This window comes from Canis lupus, chromosome 7 (assembly GCF_048164855.1).
Source record: "Canis lupus baileyi chromosome 7, mCanLup2.hap1, whole genome shotgun sequence".
Taxonomy (NCBI): Eukaryota; Metazoa; Chordata; class Mammalia; order Carnivora; family Canidae; genus Canis; species Canis lupus.
The window spans coordinates 4178218-4190965 of NC_132844.1; the positions used below are offsets into that span (position 1 = coordinate 4178218).

The 12748-nt window shown below is 46.6% G+C and overlaps 1 protein-coding gene across 3 annotated transcripts in view; it reads left to right on the top strand.

The window, feature by feature from the left end:
* Nucleotides 1–5926: 5926 nt before the first annotated feature.
* FYN (FYN proto-oncogene, Src family tyrosine kinase) overlaps nt 5927–12748 on the top strand; it is a 211013-nt gene continuing 204191 nt past the window's right edge. Inside the window, exon 1 of one of the 3 annotated variants that reach the window (XM_072831723.1) lies at nt 5927–6069. The gene's annotated coding sequence lies outside the window, so the exon portion shown is untranslated. The remainder of the gene's footprint in view (nt 6070–12748) is intronic. The other 2 variants (XM_072831720.1, XM_072831721.1) reach the window with 2 other exon arrangements.

Sequence of the window (12748 nt, forward strand, 5' to 3'; positions counted from 1 at the left end):
ACACACACACACACACACACACACACACACACAGAGCTTCTGTTGGGCCTCACTGTGTAGGTCTTGAATGTCTCCCCAGGGATGGTAAATCAGGTTCGGGTCACCCAGCAATGAGGCCTAGCCAACCTATGCCTGCAAACAGAGAAGTCTGAGGGCTTCTGATCCAGTTAGCTACACCAGTGGCTCAGTCATACTGGAGGAGCCTCAAGCACCATCACTGCATAGAATGGAATCAGAACATAAATAAAAGTGAGCAGTCAAGCCTGCTCAAGTCAGAGTGGGAGAGACAGCCAGTTAAGATGCAAGAGAAAGGGACAGGCTAGCTTATGACAAGAGAGCCTCTCTTGTTAGACTCCTGCAAGGGCTTCTGTAGGATATCTGTTGCAAAACAGAAATGTTCCCATTGGGACCTTCCAAGTTGACTTAGTCCTATCCCCAGACACTTAAACCACACCAGACAATAATCCAGGCCTCTCTTGGCGAGTCAAGCAAAGAATCAAAGAAGACCATCCATATCCATCACCAACCACCCTTCCTTCCACTCCCTATGGTTTGGATGGGATATGGCCTCTCTTCCTTTATAAGCCAAATCGCTTCTTTCTAACAAGCCTTGTTTGCCCAGTAATAACCCTGACACATTAAGAGCATGCAACAGAGGTCATTGGACCCAGTCTCTAAAACTTCATTCATAACAACTCCTGTTGATTTAGCCCAGTTTCCATCTTTTTAAGAGGGAAGGGAGCTGAAAAGCCATACGCCAGGAAAGCTCTGACATAAACTGCCAGGAGGAGCAACTATCCAGTTTGGATAAAATGGAACATGAGAGAGCTGGAATAAAGTACTACCAGAAACCCAGCCTCCAGAGCTTGGCTGGGCCTCTTCCAAAGGCAGGTCTAACACCACCTACTCCTACCCCTTCCTGAGCTCAGGCTGGGCTGTAGTATGGAAGGTCTTTCCCATTCTACATGAGATTTTCCCAGGACCATCTCCTACTATTGGTTATATTCTGAACATGATGGATTTTAAAATATGTCGCTCTTTCGATAAGAACTTGATGATATGAGATGTCAGAAGCAAGAATTTCACAGTGAGCCAAGTGTGCCAGATACAGAGAGGTTAGCCCTGGGACCGGTTTCCCAGCACTCTCCCGCTCTCAGAGTAAGTTAAACTTTTTGAGAATCATTCTTACAAGTCCCAAGGAGGTCCATCAGAAGTTAGAAGGGTGGGCGTGGGCATGTGGGAGCAGGGAGCCTGTCCTGGATACCAGCCCTGTGGCAAGGCTCCTTCAAAAGGGAAAAATCAGCAAGGAAAATGAAGGAAGATAAAGGGGAAAATTAAAGTAGCAAAGACAGGAAAAAGTTTAAGTTTTATGGTTTCTTCTGTTAAATAATAGGTGGCTGATACAAAAAAGTTCAGAAAATTAAGAAGCAGATAAAATAGATAAAAAATAATTTGATAACTTGGAGAAAAACACTTAAAATTTCTGCATATGTACTTGCATACTTTCTATGAAAATCTACGTGGACAGATAAATTTTAGAACAATGGAATACGTCTGCATAAAAATATATAGAGAGACATATACACACATATTAATTTATTGTGAAAATCCTTCATAAAAAAAATACATGACCTCATCATCATTTTCTTGGCTATGTAGTTTTCTATTATAGCATAGTTTACACACCCAATCTCTTACCAATGGACTTTTCTCCAATTGTTCACTATTATAAACAATGTTCTGATTACTCACGTCATTGGTATATCTTTGCAAACTTGTTGCATTCTTTCCCAGAACACAACTGCTGGGTCAGAGGCATACACTTTTCGAAATACTTTTCAGAAATGTTATTAAATTGTCTCCCAGAAGTGCTATGTCGATTAATATTAGGGTGTGGGTATCCAGTTCCCCTCATCCTTTTATGTCTTTGGCCAACTGTGCAGGAGAAAAAATTATCTTTGTATTGCTTTTGTGTTACAAGTGAAGCTGAATCTCTTTTCATGTTTACTGGCCATTTTGAGATGCCTTTCCTTTGCCCATGTTTTTCAATTGGAGTGTTCATCTTTATTCTCTTGTTGATTTGTAAGGACTCTATAGTCTGGATTCCCCTTGCCATATGTGTTGCTACTCTGTTAACATTTAAGAGAAAATTAAAACTAAAATGTGACAATAAGACAAGAAAATATTTTAACTGATAAAATAAAAAATACAGAAAATGTTACTTTAAACGGGAAAGGATAAGAAATTCAGGTGAGACAAAATAAAGTCCAGAGAGAAATAGGAAACTTTAAGGTAAAGAAATAGAAAAGTAAAAATAACCAGTACCAATGAAATCAAAGCAAAATTCTAGAACAATCCCTACATTCTAATTTGTGTAATATAAACTGTCCATAAGAAAATGCAAAAAAAAAAAAAATTCAGGGGTGCAGAGGATGATATGACTTATCCCAAGTAGGGCAGGGACAGTGCCACAGACCTTTAATCGAGGTGTCTGCAGAGACCTGCACAGTGGATCAAAATGGGGAATAGTATCCAAATCCTTCAGAGTACTCTATATACTTGTTCAGGCCATTAGCAAATCCTCCTGAGGAGGCCAAATCCATTTAAAGTGACTTTTAAGAAGGGCAACAGATAAAAAGGTAGTCAAGGAAAGAATTACAAAAACAGGATGGAGTCGTGATGGAAGCAGGTTAATCTGTCATTTTAATTGCATTGTCTCTTCTTTTTTGTTCACTAATTAGATCAAGAAGCTATTAGAGTTACAGACGCTAAAAAGTGACTCTTCTTGAAGAAACCTTAAACAAGGAGATCACCCACTCCAGGTTTCACGTAAGATAAATTAATCCAACATGGGATACCAAGGAGATCCATATCTTAAGAGTGGTATTTCTGAGAGTACATGACAGTTTATCTTTAAAAAGGCAGAAAGTATGCATAAACTGCTTCTTTCTATGCTTCTATGTCCATTTAGTCTTCACAGAGCAGTATGAGATCAGTTTTACTATTTCCCCATTTTATACATGAGAATGCAAAGATCCACAAAGGCTAAGTGATTTGCCTCATCGAGGTGCTAAAAGCGTGTGCTATGGAGCTGGAATCGGAAACTCTAGGCCATTGCTATTCGATAGAAATGTAATGTAAGCCATATATGCTATTTAAAATTCTGGAAAAAAAATAAATAAAATTCTCTGGTAGTGGGGCTCCTGGGTTGGTTTGGTCAGTTCAGTGTCCTCTTCTTGGTTTCAGCTCAGGTCACGAGCTCAGGGTCCGGTGATCGAGCCCCACCTTGGGCTCGACTCCTCCTCAGGCCTAGGCCCCATGCTACGCAGGGAGTCTACTTGAGACTTTTTCTCCTTTTCCCTCTGCCCTCCCCCCTGTGCTCTTTCTCTCAAGTAAATAAATAAATCTTTAGAAAGAATTCTTTAGTAGCTACATTTAAAAGTAAAAACAAAAATGTGAAATAAAATTTAATAATATACTTTATTGAGCACAACGCTCAATAAATAAATAAATCAATAAGACTATTATCTTAACGTGTAATCAATATAAAAATTAATCAGATGTTTTACATTTCTATTTTCATGCTGGATATTTAAATCCAATATGTCTTTTACATTTACAGCATACCTTACTCTGCACCAGCCACATTTCGAATACACAAGTACATTTCAAGTACTTAACAGCCACCTAGGCTAGTGGTTGCCTCATTGGACAGCCCGGTTCTAGACCAGTGGTTCTCAAGATGTGGTATCCAGACCAGTTGCATCAGCATCACCAGGAAACTGTGAGAAGTACAGATCCTCAGGCCCCATTCCAAACCTACTGAATCAGACCCTCTGGGAGTGGGAAACACCAGTCTGTATTTTAACAAGTCCCTTCTGGTAATTCTGAAAGATGCTAAGGTTTGAGAATCATTGTTCTAGACAATTGCCTCTCCTGTCGCAATTCAAATCTAGGACAGAGGCTAGTACTAAGGAAGAGGAGCCCCTTCTCTCGAGATCAACAATTTTTGGCTAGATGACGTTGGCATTCTCTTGTAATGGAAACCTTTTATGCGTTGTTGTGGTTCCATTTCTTGGGACCGTGGAACGAATTCCCAGACACATAATTTGAATATGGCATCATTTATCACTTTAAGGAGGAAACAACACCCCGCAGTAATCACCCTATACTATCCCCTGGAGTTTAGTTACTAAGTTCTCTTGCCCTCAGTTTCTTCATCCATAAGATGGAGATCCATTAATAATGTTGGTAATTTTTTTTGAAAGTTTTCATTTATTTTTTTTAGTAATCTCTACACCCAACATTGCGCTCGGACTCAGGACCCCCAGATCAAGAGTCACATACTCTTCTGACTGAGCCACCCAGGCACGGGGGCAATGTTTTTCAAAGTACTGTGTACAAAAAAAAGTCAGCAAAAGTGACTGATATTTTTAAATTCTGGTTAAAAAACTAGTGGGCAGGAAAGGTAATATAGATTTTGAGCATAGAATCAGAAGCTAATTCACTTCTATTTCTCAGAACATTAGATTTGCTGAGGGGGAAGGGTAGGGTTCTTGCCAAAAGCACTAAGGAGAATGACTCTGAGCATGCCTTAAAGGAGAATTTTCAGTAAACAGGAATTACCTATAAAGAAAATCAGGAAGCCAACGTGTTTCTTTTTATGAAGTTACATCCTGCCATAGAAAAGCTGGATAGGAAATAAAGACTGATGCACTCCGAACTGTATACTTAACCGGCTATTAGTTCATCAAGGAAAATCTGAGCAAAAGCTGAGATTTGGTGAAGGGGAGGGGGGGGAACCATGAGTAGCGAAATGTCACGAGAAACCAAAGACAACCAACAGCTACAATTATACATGGTTTTGGGGGGAAAAAAACTATACAAACAAATCTCTACTCTGTGATTTCAGATTCCTAAGTCGCCACCTGCCCTCTCCACCCCTCCCCCTATTTCAATACTACTTCTTCCAGGCTTTTGCTTGAAAATAAATGTGTGCGTCCACGGAAATGCAAGAGTAATAGATTAATCTTAATCTCCTCCTTCTCTTTATTATTATTGATATTAACTGTGCGTTTCCAGGGTTCTCCGGGTCTTTCGGAGTTCCTGGGATTGGATCTTACCTTGCTCCACACTCCCCAGTGTGATGAGCGGCAACATCCTCACCACCTAACCCTTTCCCAGTTTACCCTCCCACCTTCAAATGAAAAGGCAGCAGAAGGGCAAGAGAGCCCTTTCTCCAGGCAGGTTCCCCTGGTTTTGGGTGCGGGGGGCGGGGGGGTGGGACGGCAGATGCCTTTCTGCAGTGGCAGCTGCAACCTCCCGCAAAGCAGGAGCTGCAGCTCGCACTGTCCCCTCCTTCCCCCGCCCGAGCCCACGACCTCGCGAGTCCACGCGATCCCCCGGAGCACACACAACTCCTCCAGCCTCGCATCCCCTCTCGCAGCCCACTCGGCACGCGCGCCAGGATGCCTGCTGCCACAGTAACGCCCCGCCCACTCGGCGGCCCCGCCCCCGCCGCGGCCCCGCCCCCGCCGCGGCGGCCCCGCCCCCCGCGCCGCGGGCACCAATGGCCGCCGGCCGCAGCTCCGCACGCGTGCTGCGATAGGCCGGCGCGGCCTGCCAGTCTCCGCGCGCGTCCCGCCCCGTCCTCACTCCGGGGCTGGGGCTGGAGGGGCCGGAGCATCCGCGCGAGTAGCTGCGAGCAGCCGCGGCGGCGGCGGCGCGTCCCTGCAGTTGCGCCATCTGTCAGGAGCCGAGCGGCGGGGAGGGGGCTGCCGCGCGGGAGGAGGAGGGGGCGCCGTGAGCGGAGGCCGCCCGCGAAGGCAGAGGCGGGCTGCCCCGGGACGGAGGAGCACGCGCGGCGCTGCAGCCCCCGCGCCCCGGCAGCGCCCGCCGCGCACAAAGCCGGCGAGAGGGATCCGGCCGCCGGCCCGGGCACACGCGGCGCCGCCCCCTCGGCGCCCTCGGGAGGCCCCCGGCTCCCGGGCCCGCCGAGCCGCCTCGGCCGCGCCGGAGGAGGGCGGGGAGGACCATGTGCATGGGCTCCGGAGCCTGAGCGCCGCGCAGGTAAGCGGCCGCGGGGGGCGGGGGATGCTGCGGAGACGCCCGCCCCCGCCCGGCGCTGCAGTCTCCCCGCCGCCGCCGCCGCCGCCGCCGCCGCCGCCTCCGGGGCGCCCCGCGGGGCTGCCGGGCTCCGGGCCGGCGCGGAGCGGAGCGGAGCGGGGGACGCCTCTGCGGGGCGCGCCCGGGGGGCGCGGGGATGCGCGGGGGGCGAGGCCGGCCCGGGCTCCACCCTCGCCCTCCTTTCGGGGGCCCCCGCGGGGACCCGGCTGTGCGTGTGCGCGCGCGCGCGCGTGTGTGTGTGTGTGTGTGTTGTCCTAATGTCAGGGATGATGTAATCACTTAATAATTGATGCCCCGTGCTGCTCCCCTCCCCAGCGCACCCCACCCCTGCCCCACTCCCCCTCGGCCTCCTCCCGCGGCCGTCGCCGTCCTCAGCGCATCCTCCTGCCTATTTCTGGCACCTCCCTAGCACTTCCCCCATCCTCCCCTTCACTCTTCCTGTGCCACCACCCACCCAGCCTCCCCCGGCCCCCGTGCTGGAGCCCTCGGCCTCCTTCCTCTGCCTCCCCACCCCTTCTGCTCCCCCAGGCTCCCTTCTCCTCCCATCCCTGCCCGCTGGGCTTCCTCTCCACTTCCCCACATCGAGGACTGTTTTTTGTCTGGTCGCCTCCGCCGCTCTTATCTCTGCGGCCACAGGCGGAGGGGACCCGGCCAGAAAGAGGCCACCGAGGCTGGGCCCAGGCGGAGATTTGCTGGGACTCCGTGAGAAGAGGGATAATAAAAATCACCCTTCTTGCCCCTCCTCCCCTTAATAAATCACACAGACTCGCCGGGTGTGTGTGTGTGTGTGTGTGTGTGTGTGTGTGACACAAAGAGCCCTTTCAGTGCACAGAGAGGAGACGCACAAAGTACCCAAGGATGGGCACGATGATTCTTATTTCTCTTCACTAGGGCTTCCCTTTCTCTCAGATAAAGCAGTTGATTTTCTCTCCGAGAGTCTTTCCTGCCACATTGACCAGAATAAATAAATAAATAAAAGGCCCCAGATGCTGCAGGGTGGCAGGTGCTGTCATTTTGCCATATTCATGGACCCAGTGCTGTTGACTGGCAGCTGCAGTGTTCCTTAGATTTAAGGGGGAAATGATGCCAGCCGTCTCCAGAGTTGCTTCACTGTCAAGGTAGCCCTCCTCTGCCTTGTTTTAACCTCCTCTCTTCGGGGGATAGGTACTCAAGAGCTGGGGTGCAAAACATGGGTGTGGGGGCAGAAGAATTTTGCTTCTGCATCAGATAATTGGCGTTTAGTAAGAGCGAGGCAGCCAGACTTCTTCTCTGAAGTCTTAAGAAATGCTGAAGTCTTGAAATGAAATTTCGTCTGCCCAGTGGTGTTGTGTTGGCCTTATATTTAAACAAGTTTCTGGGGACATCAAAAAAACATGGCCTAAGTTGGTATTTGGAAGACCACTGGAGACCGTGCCTCTTCCCTGCTTCAGAGTAGCCTTCAGACACCCACATCCTTCCTCTCACCACCCAAGCGATGGCAATACTTTCCACCCTTTGTGCTCTTTCTCCTGAGTCCTGATCCCATGGGTACTGTGCTTGCAGATGTAGGGACTCAAAGGCTTTTGGAGGAAGTGGTTTGTTAACTATCTCATGTTTGGGCACACTTAAATGAGAGCAAAGGATGTAGAGAATCTTGTGAAGGAACTTTGAACCATCTGTTTGGTGTTCCTCTCAAAGAGGAAATGTTAATGTAAATCTAGAGGCTTAATGTTCCATTTTGTAAGCCGGTGACCATTACATGCTTAATCGATAATGTGAAAACTTAGTTTGAACCCCATTGATTCCTAAGAACATGGCTCCTTGACTATTGTAAGGAATCCGTTTCAAGTTTGTGCTTCAAGAATTTTATCAGAAAAGAGTTATGATTCACTAAACATTTACTTCTCCACTTTCTAAGGACATTCATCGTGGACCTTTTTATATTAAAAAAAAAAAAGCAATAGGGTTAATGAGTGTACTGTAAAAACAAAGGGTTGTTTGTTTGATGCCAGACCCAGGAAGGAAAGTCAGTGCACAATAAGCTCACACTGTGTTGACCAAGCTAAAGAGACTTAATGATAAGGTTGAATGTGAACAAATGCACACTCTGCTTTCTGTATTTACTCTATGCTTTGTACTGGGTCTGGACTCTCCAATCCCATCTGATTTTCTTGGGTTCTATTTAACCTTTCGGGCTCAGCTCAAAAGTCTGATGCTTTTTCCATCCTCCCCTCCAAACAAATCACCACGCCTCCAATTTTGTTTTCAGACTTCAGCAGCAGGCATTACGTTTGGCATGTCTCTGTTCCCATCATTAGTCGGTCAGCACATTGAGAGAAGGAAGCTGGACTTACTTATCCTATATCAATAAATGTAAATTAGGTCTTTGGTATGTGCCAGGCACCTGGACTCATTAAGCTAATTTTAGCAGCTATAACAAATAGGCCTGCAAAAATGTAATGGCTCAAAAGCAATAGATGTTTATTATTCCTCATGTAGTAGTCTACTTTTTAAATGCCTTGGCCTGGAAATGACACCCATCACCTCCACTCACATCCTGCAACATGAGGGTGAGTTATTTGGCCACATTTAATTGCTGGGGAGCCGAGGAATCACAGGTTAGCCCCTTGACAAAGAAAAGAGATCAAGAAGAAGTGTATTTTGGGCCAGCAGCTTTGCCATGTGTTGGCACTCAACGAGGCACAGTCATTGCCCTCAAGGAGCTTGCAGGCTGATGAGAATTAAAATATATGGAAACCTGGAGCCTGTACCCATCAGTGTTTTATTCTTTTGATTTCCTGAGTTCAGACCTTTTTATTTTACACGTGTTTTAAAAAACTTTGCTTTTTGTCGGTTCAAACAGCTAGTTCCCACTCAGTGACTACTTTTAATACAGGGATCTCATGCCTCTGCTGTTGACTTTGATATGGTTCTTTCACTCCAGGAGCACCTATTTTTGGCCCAGGGTTGTTGTTGTGTTTTTTTGTTTCTGTTTTCTTGCTGATTTTTAGACTCCCCACGTGGCTAGGAGGATCCTTAGAAATCACAGTTCCACCTTGGCAAGCAGACTGCAGAGGAGGAACTTCTTGCCTGGGGCCATGCTAGTGGGAAGGGAGCCCCAGCAGGCCCAGATCTCCCTCCACCTGGGCCCCCTTCGCCACACAGCTGCCCTGACTTGGTGACTGTGACTGCTGTGTATTCCCTGGAGACTGAGTGAGCTTCCAGACCTCCAGGAGCAGGGCAAACTGCTAGTGTTCTGGATAGTGTCTGTTCTCCACAGGCCTCCAAAGTGTTGGAGCAATGCAGTCCATACTATTCATCATACTTAATAATGCACATATTTTTGCTACAAGCAGTTCATTATATTCATCTGTTCTGCAAACATTAGCCAAGTGTGTTATTGTGTGCAAGGCACTGGGAGATAGGGTCATGAAAATGAATGCTTCTGCTGTCTTTGCTCTTCCAGGGCTCACAATCTGCTAGAGGAGATGAAAACAGATAAATAGTAGCTAACTTTTATTGAGCATTTACTATGTGCCAAGCAGTGTTGAAGTTCTAGACCTTTTTTTTTTTTTTAAAGATATTATTTATTTATTCATGAGAGATATGAGGGGTGGGGGCCGAGACACGGGCAGAGGGAGAAGCAGGCTCCATGCAGGGAGCCCGACATGGGACTCCATCCTGGGACTCCAGGATCACGCCTTGGGCCGAAGGCAGGCGCTTAACCGCTGAGCCACCCAGGGATCCCCTGAAGTTCTAGTCTTAACAATAATGACATGATGTGGTTTCACTTGTCCCCATCTTACAGATGGGAAATTGAAGCAGGGCAGATTAAGTAACTCAAGATCACACAGTTATTGGGTGGTAGAGTCACGATTCGGGCCCAATTAGTTTGGTTTTAGAGCCCTTGCTTTTTAGCCACTAGGCAATATGCAAAATATTATATGTGGATATAATGATATTAAAATAAATTATAGGCCTTAAGGGGGGAGAGCTAAATGCTATGGAAATTGATACTTCTAGTTGCTGTGAAACGACTTTATATTTAAATTTTTTAAAAAGTAAAAAAAAAAAATGAGAAAGCAAAGAATGTTGATAGTGGTAATACTTTTACTCTGTGTGATTCCTATTTTAAGCTGGGTCCTTCTGTGGGACACAGAGAGGTCTGTGTGTGTGTGAATTGTCCTACGTATATGCTTTGCAGCATTCATTCGTTGTATTGACCATGCCAGACATTGAACTAGATGCCTCAGGGGCAGAGTACGTGTAATCCTGCTCCAAAGAACTTACCTGGTTGAAGGAAGTGATTCTAGGGGTTGTCTCAAGAGAACACATAGAAAGGGGCATCAACTCTGCAAAGAGGTGGGAAAGTGGGCCAGCCAGGCTGAAAAGGTTTGGAGGAGGATCTTTGAGATGAAGAGTAGGTGTCTGCTAGTAGAGTGTTGTAGGAAGGCCATTGCCCCAGAAGGCAAAGGCAAGGACCTTTTGGGAAACTGCAAGTAGTTCAGAGTAGGTGGGGGTTGTAGAGAGATGGACAGAGGAAGAAGATGGGGCTACAGGAAAAATTGAGAATGTTCCTGTAAGTACAGTTGACCTTTGAACAACGTGGGTTTGAACTGCGCCGTCCACTTAGGTGTAGATTTTTCTTTGATAGATACATTACAATATTGGAAATGTATTTTCCTCACAACTTTCTTAACATTTTTTTTCTCCAGCTTACTTTATTGTCAGAATATAGTATATAATACATGTATCATACAAAATATGTGTTAATCAGCTCTTTATGTTATCAGCACCTTCAACAGTAGGCTGTAAGTGGTTAAGTTTTGGGGGAGTCAAAAATTACACACAGATTTTTAGACTGCCTGGGGATTGGCTCCCCTAACTCCTATGTTGTTCAAAGGGCCAGAATGTCAGAATGCTGTTTAAGAGTTGTAAGTGGAGATGACACTTTGATCTAATTCGTATTTTATGAAAGATCATCTGGCCACCATGTGGGCTGTTGACCAGAGGCAATCAAGACCAATGTAGGGAAGGTAGTTATGGAAACTCACATGAGCCATAAGATGAAGCTCTAAATGGAAGGAATAGAAGGTGGAAATGGAACAAAAAGGAATAAGAGGGGGGTGAGACAGCATATGAGGGGTGTGCAGAAGAAGGGTCCTGGCAATTAGGTGGAAAGAGACATGTAGCAGGTAATAAAGAAAAAGAGAGGGCACATGTGTAAAATGATGAGTTTATCACGGCCACTTGGGGCTTTTGGGTCAGGGTATGTCCTAGGCAGTTGAATATTTGGGTCTGGAGGGATGACTAGGACTTAAATATAAGTCTGTTAGCAGCAAATCAGAAACTCCTTGAAACAATGGATGTGGGCAATATCGTGGAGGGAGTTTGTAGGAGACTCGCCGAGGAATGGAGGAGGAAGAGGAGCCCAGGCCCCCAATGGGAGGGGAACAGCCGGAGAGTTGAAAAGGCCCAGGGGAGAAAATATAGACCATTCTCAAAATACAATGGTGGTACACAGTTAAGACCAGGGGAAGTGCAGCATGTTTCAACACCAGGGGAGAGAGCTGTCCCTGATCCCCAGGAGGGGAGGGTTATGCCCCACAGATTAAGCACAGTTAAGAATGAAAACTGTAGTTTGGTTTTTTTTAAGATTTTATATATTTATTTGACAGAGCAAGTGAGAGCACACAAGCATGGGGAGCTGCAGGCAGAGGGAGAAGGAGAAGCAGGGGGCCTGATGCAGGGCTCGATCCCAGGATCCTGAGCTGAGCCCAAGGCAGATGCCTAACTGACTGAGCCACCCAGGCGCCCCTGGAAAGTGTGGTTTGATTTAGCACCAGAGATCTCTGAATCCGGCCACAGCAGCACCAGGGGAATAAGGAACGGAAGTCGAGCACTCTGCTGCTCCCCAGACCAAGGCAAAGACATCAGAACCACAGAACGTGTAACCATAAGGGACTAGAGATCACAGAGTCCAGCATGTCTGTTTACTTACAAGGAAACATGAGGCCCAGAGAGGCCAAGTGACTTGTCTAAGGTGGAGAGTCACCACTTAAAAGCCGGACGTCAGGTGAGGGGCTTGGTCCTGGCTCCCCTCCAGCTGCGTGAACCGGGCCAAGTTACCTAAACTCTCCGTGCCTCCCTTTTTTCCACCCTTACATTGGAGATAATAGTTCCTTCCTCAGAGCTTTGCTGTGAGGAGTCAGTGAGATAATAAATGTAGAGCAGTCGGGATAGTGCCCCACACGTGGAGACGCTGGGAGTGTGCTGCTGCTGTTCCGTGTGTGTGTGTGTGTGTGTGTGTGCGTACACACATCCGTGTAGCATATTTACATACGTATCCCTTAGGGAAGGGAGGATGAAGAGGTACTGTCTGCATGAAAAGAAATTGTGAATATTTTAGAAAGAGATTTGGGCGACTGGTCAGGTCTTGGGTCAAGAATTATTGGAAAGGTAGGAAAGTTTATATAGTATGACTGAAAAACAGCATGTTGAGTAAGTTTTCCTGAGAAACGCAGAGCCTTTTTTATTCTTGAGAATAGAAAACATAAAAGCACTTTGAAGTTAGCCCTATCAAAGAGTGTCTTGGTTTTAGTCAGACAACCAGAATTTTAACCTAGTTATGATGCAAATCCTT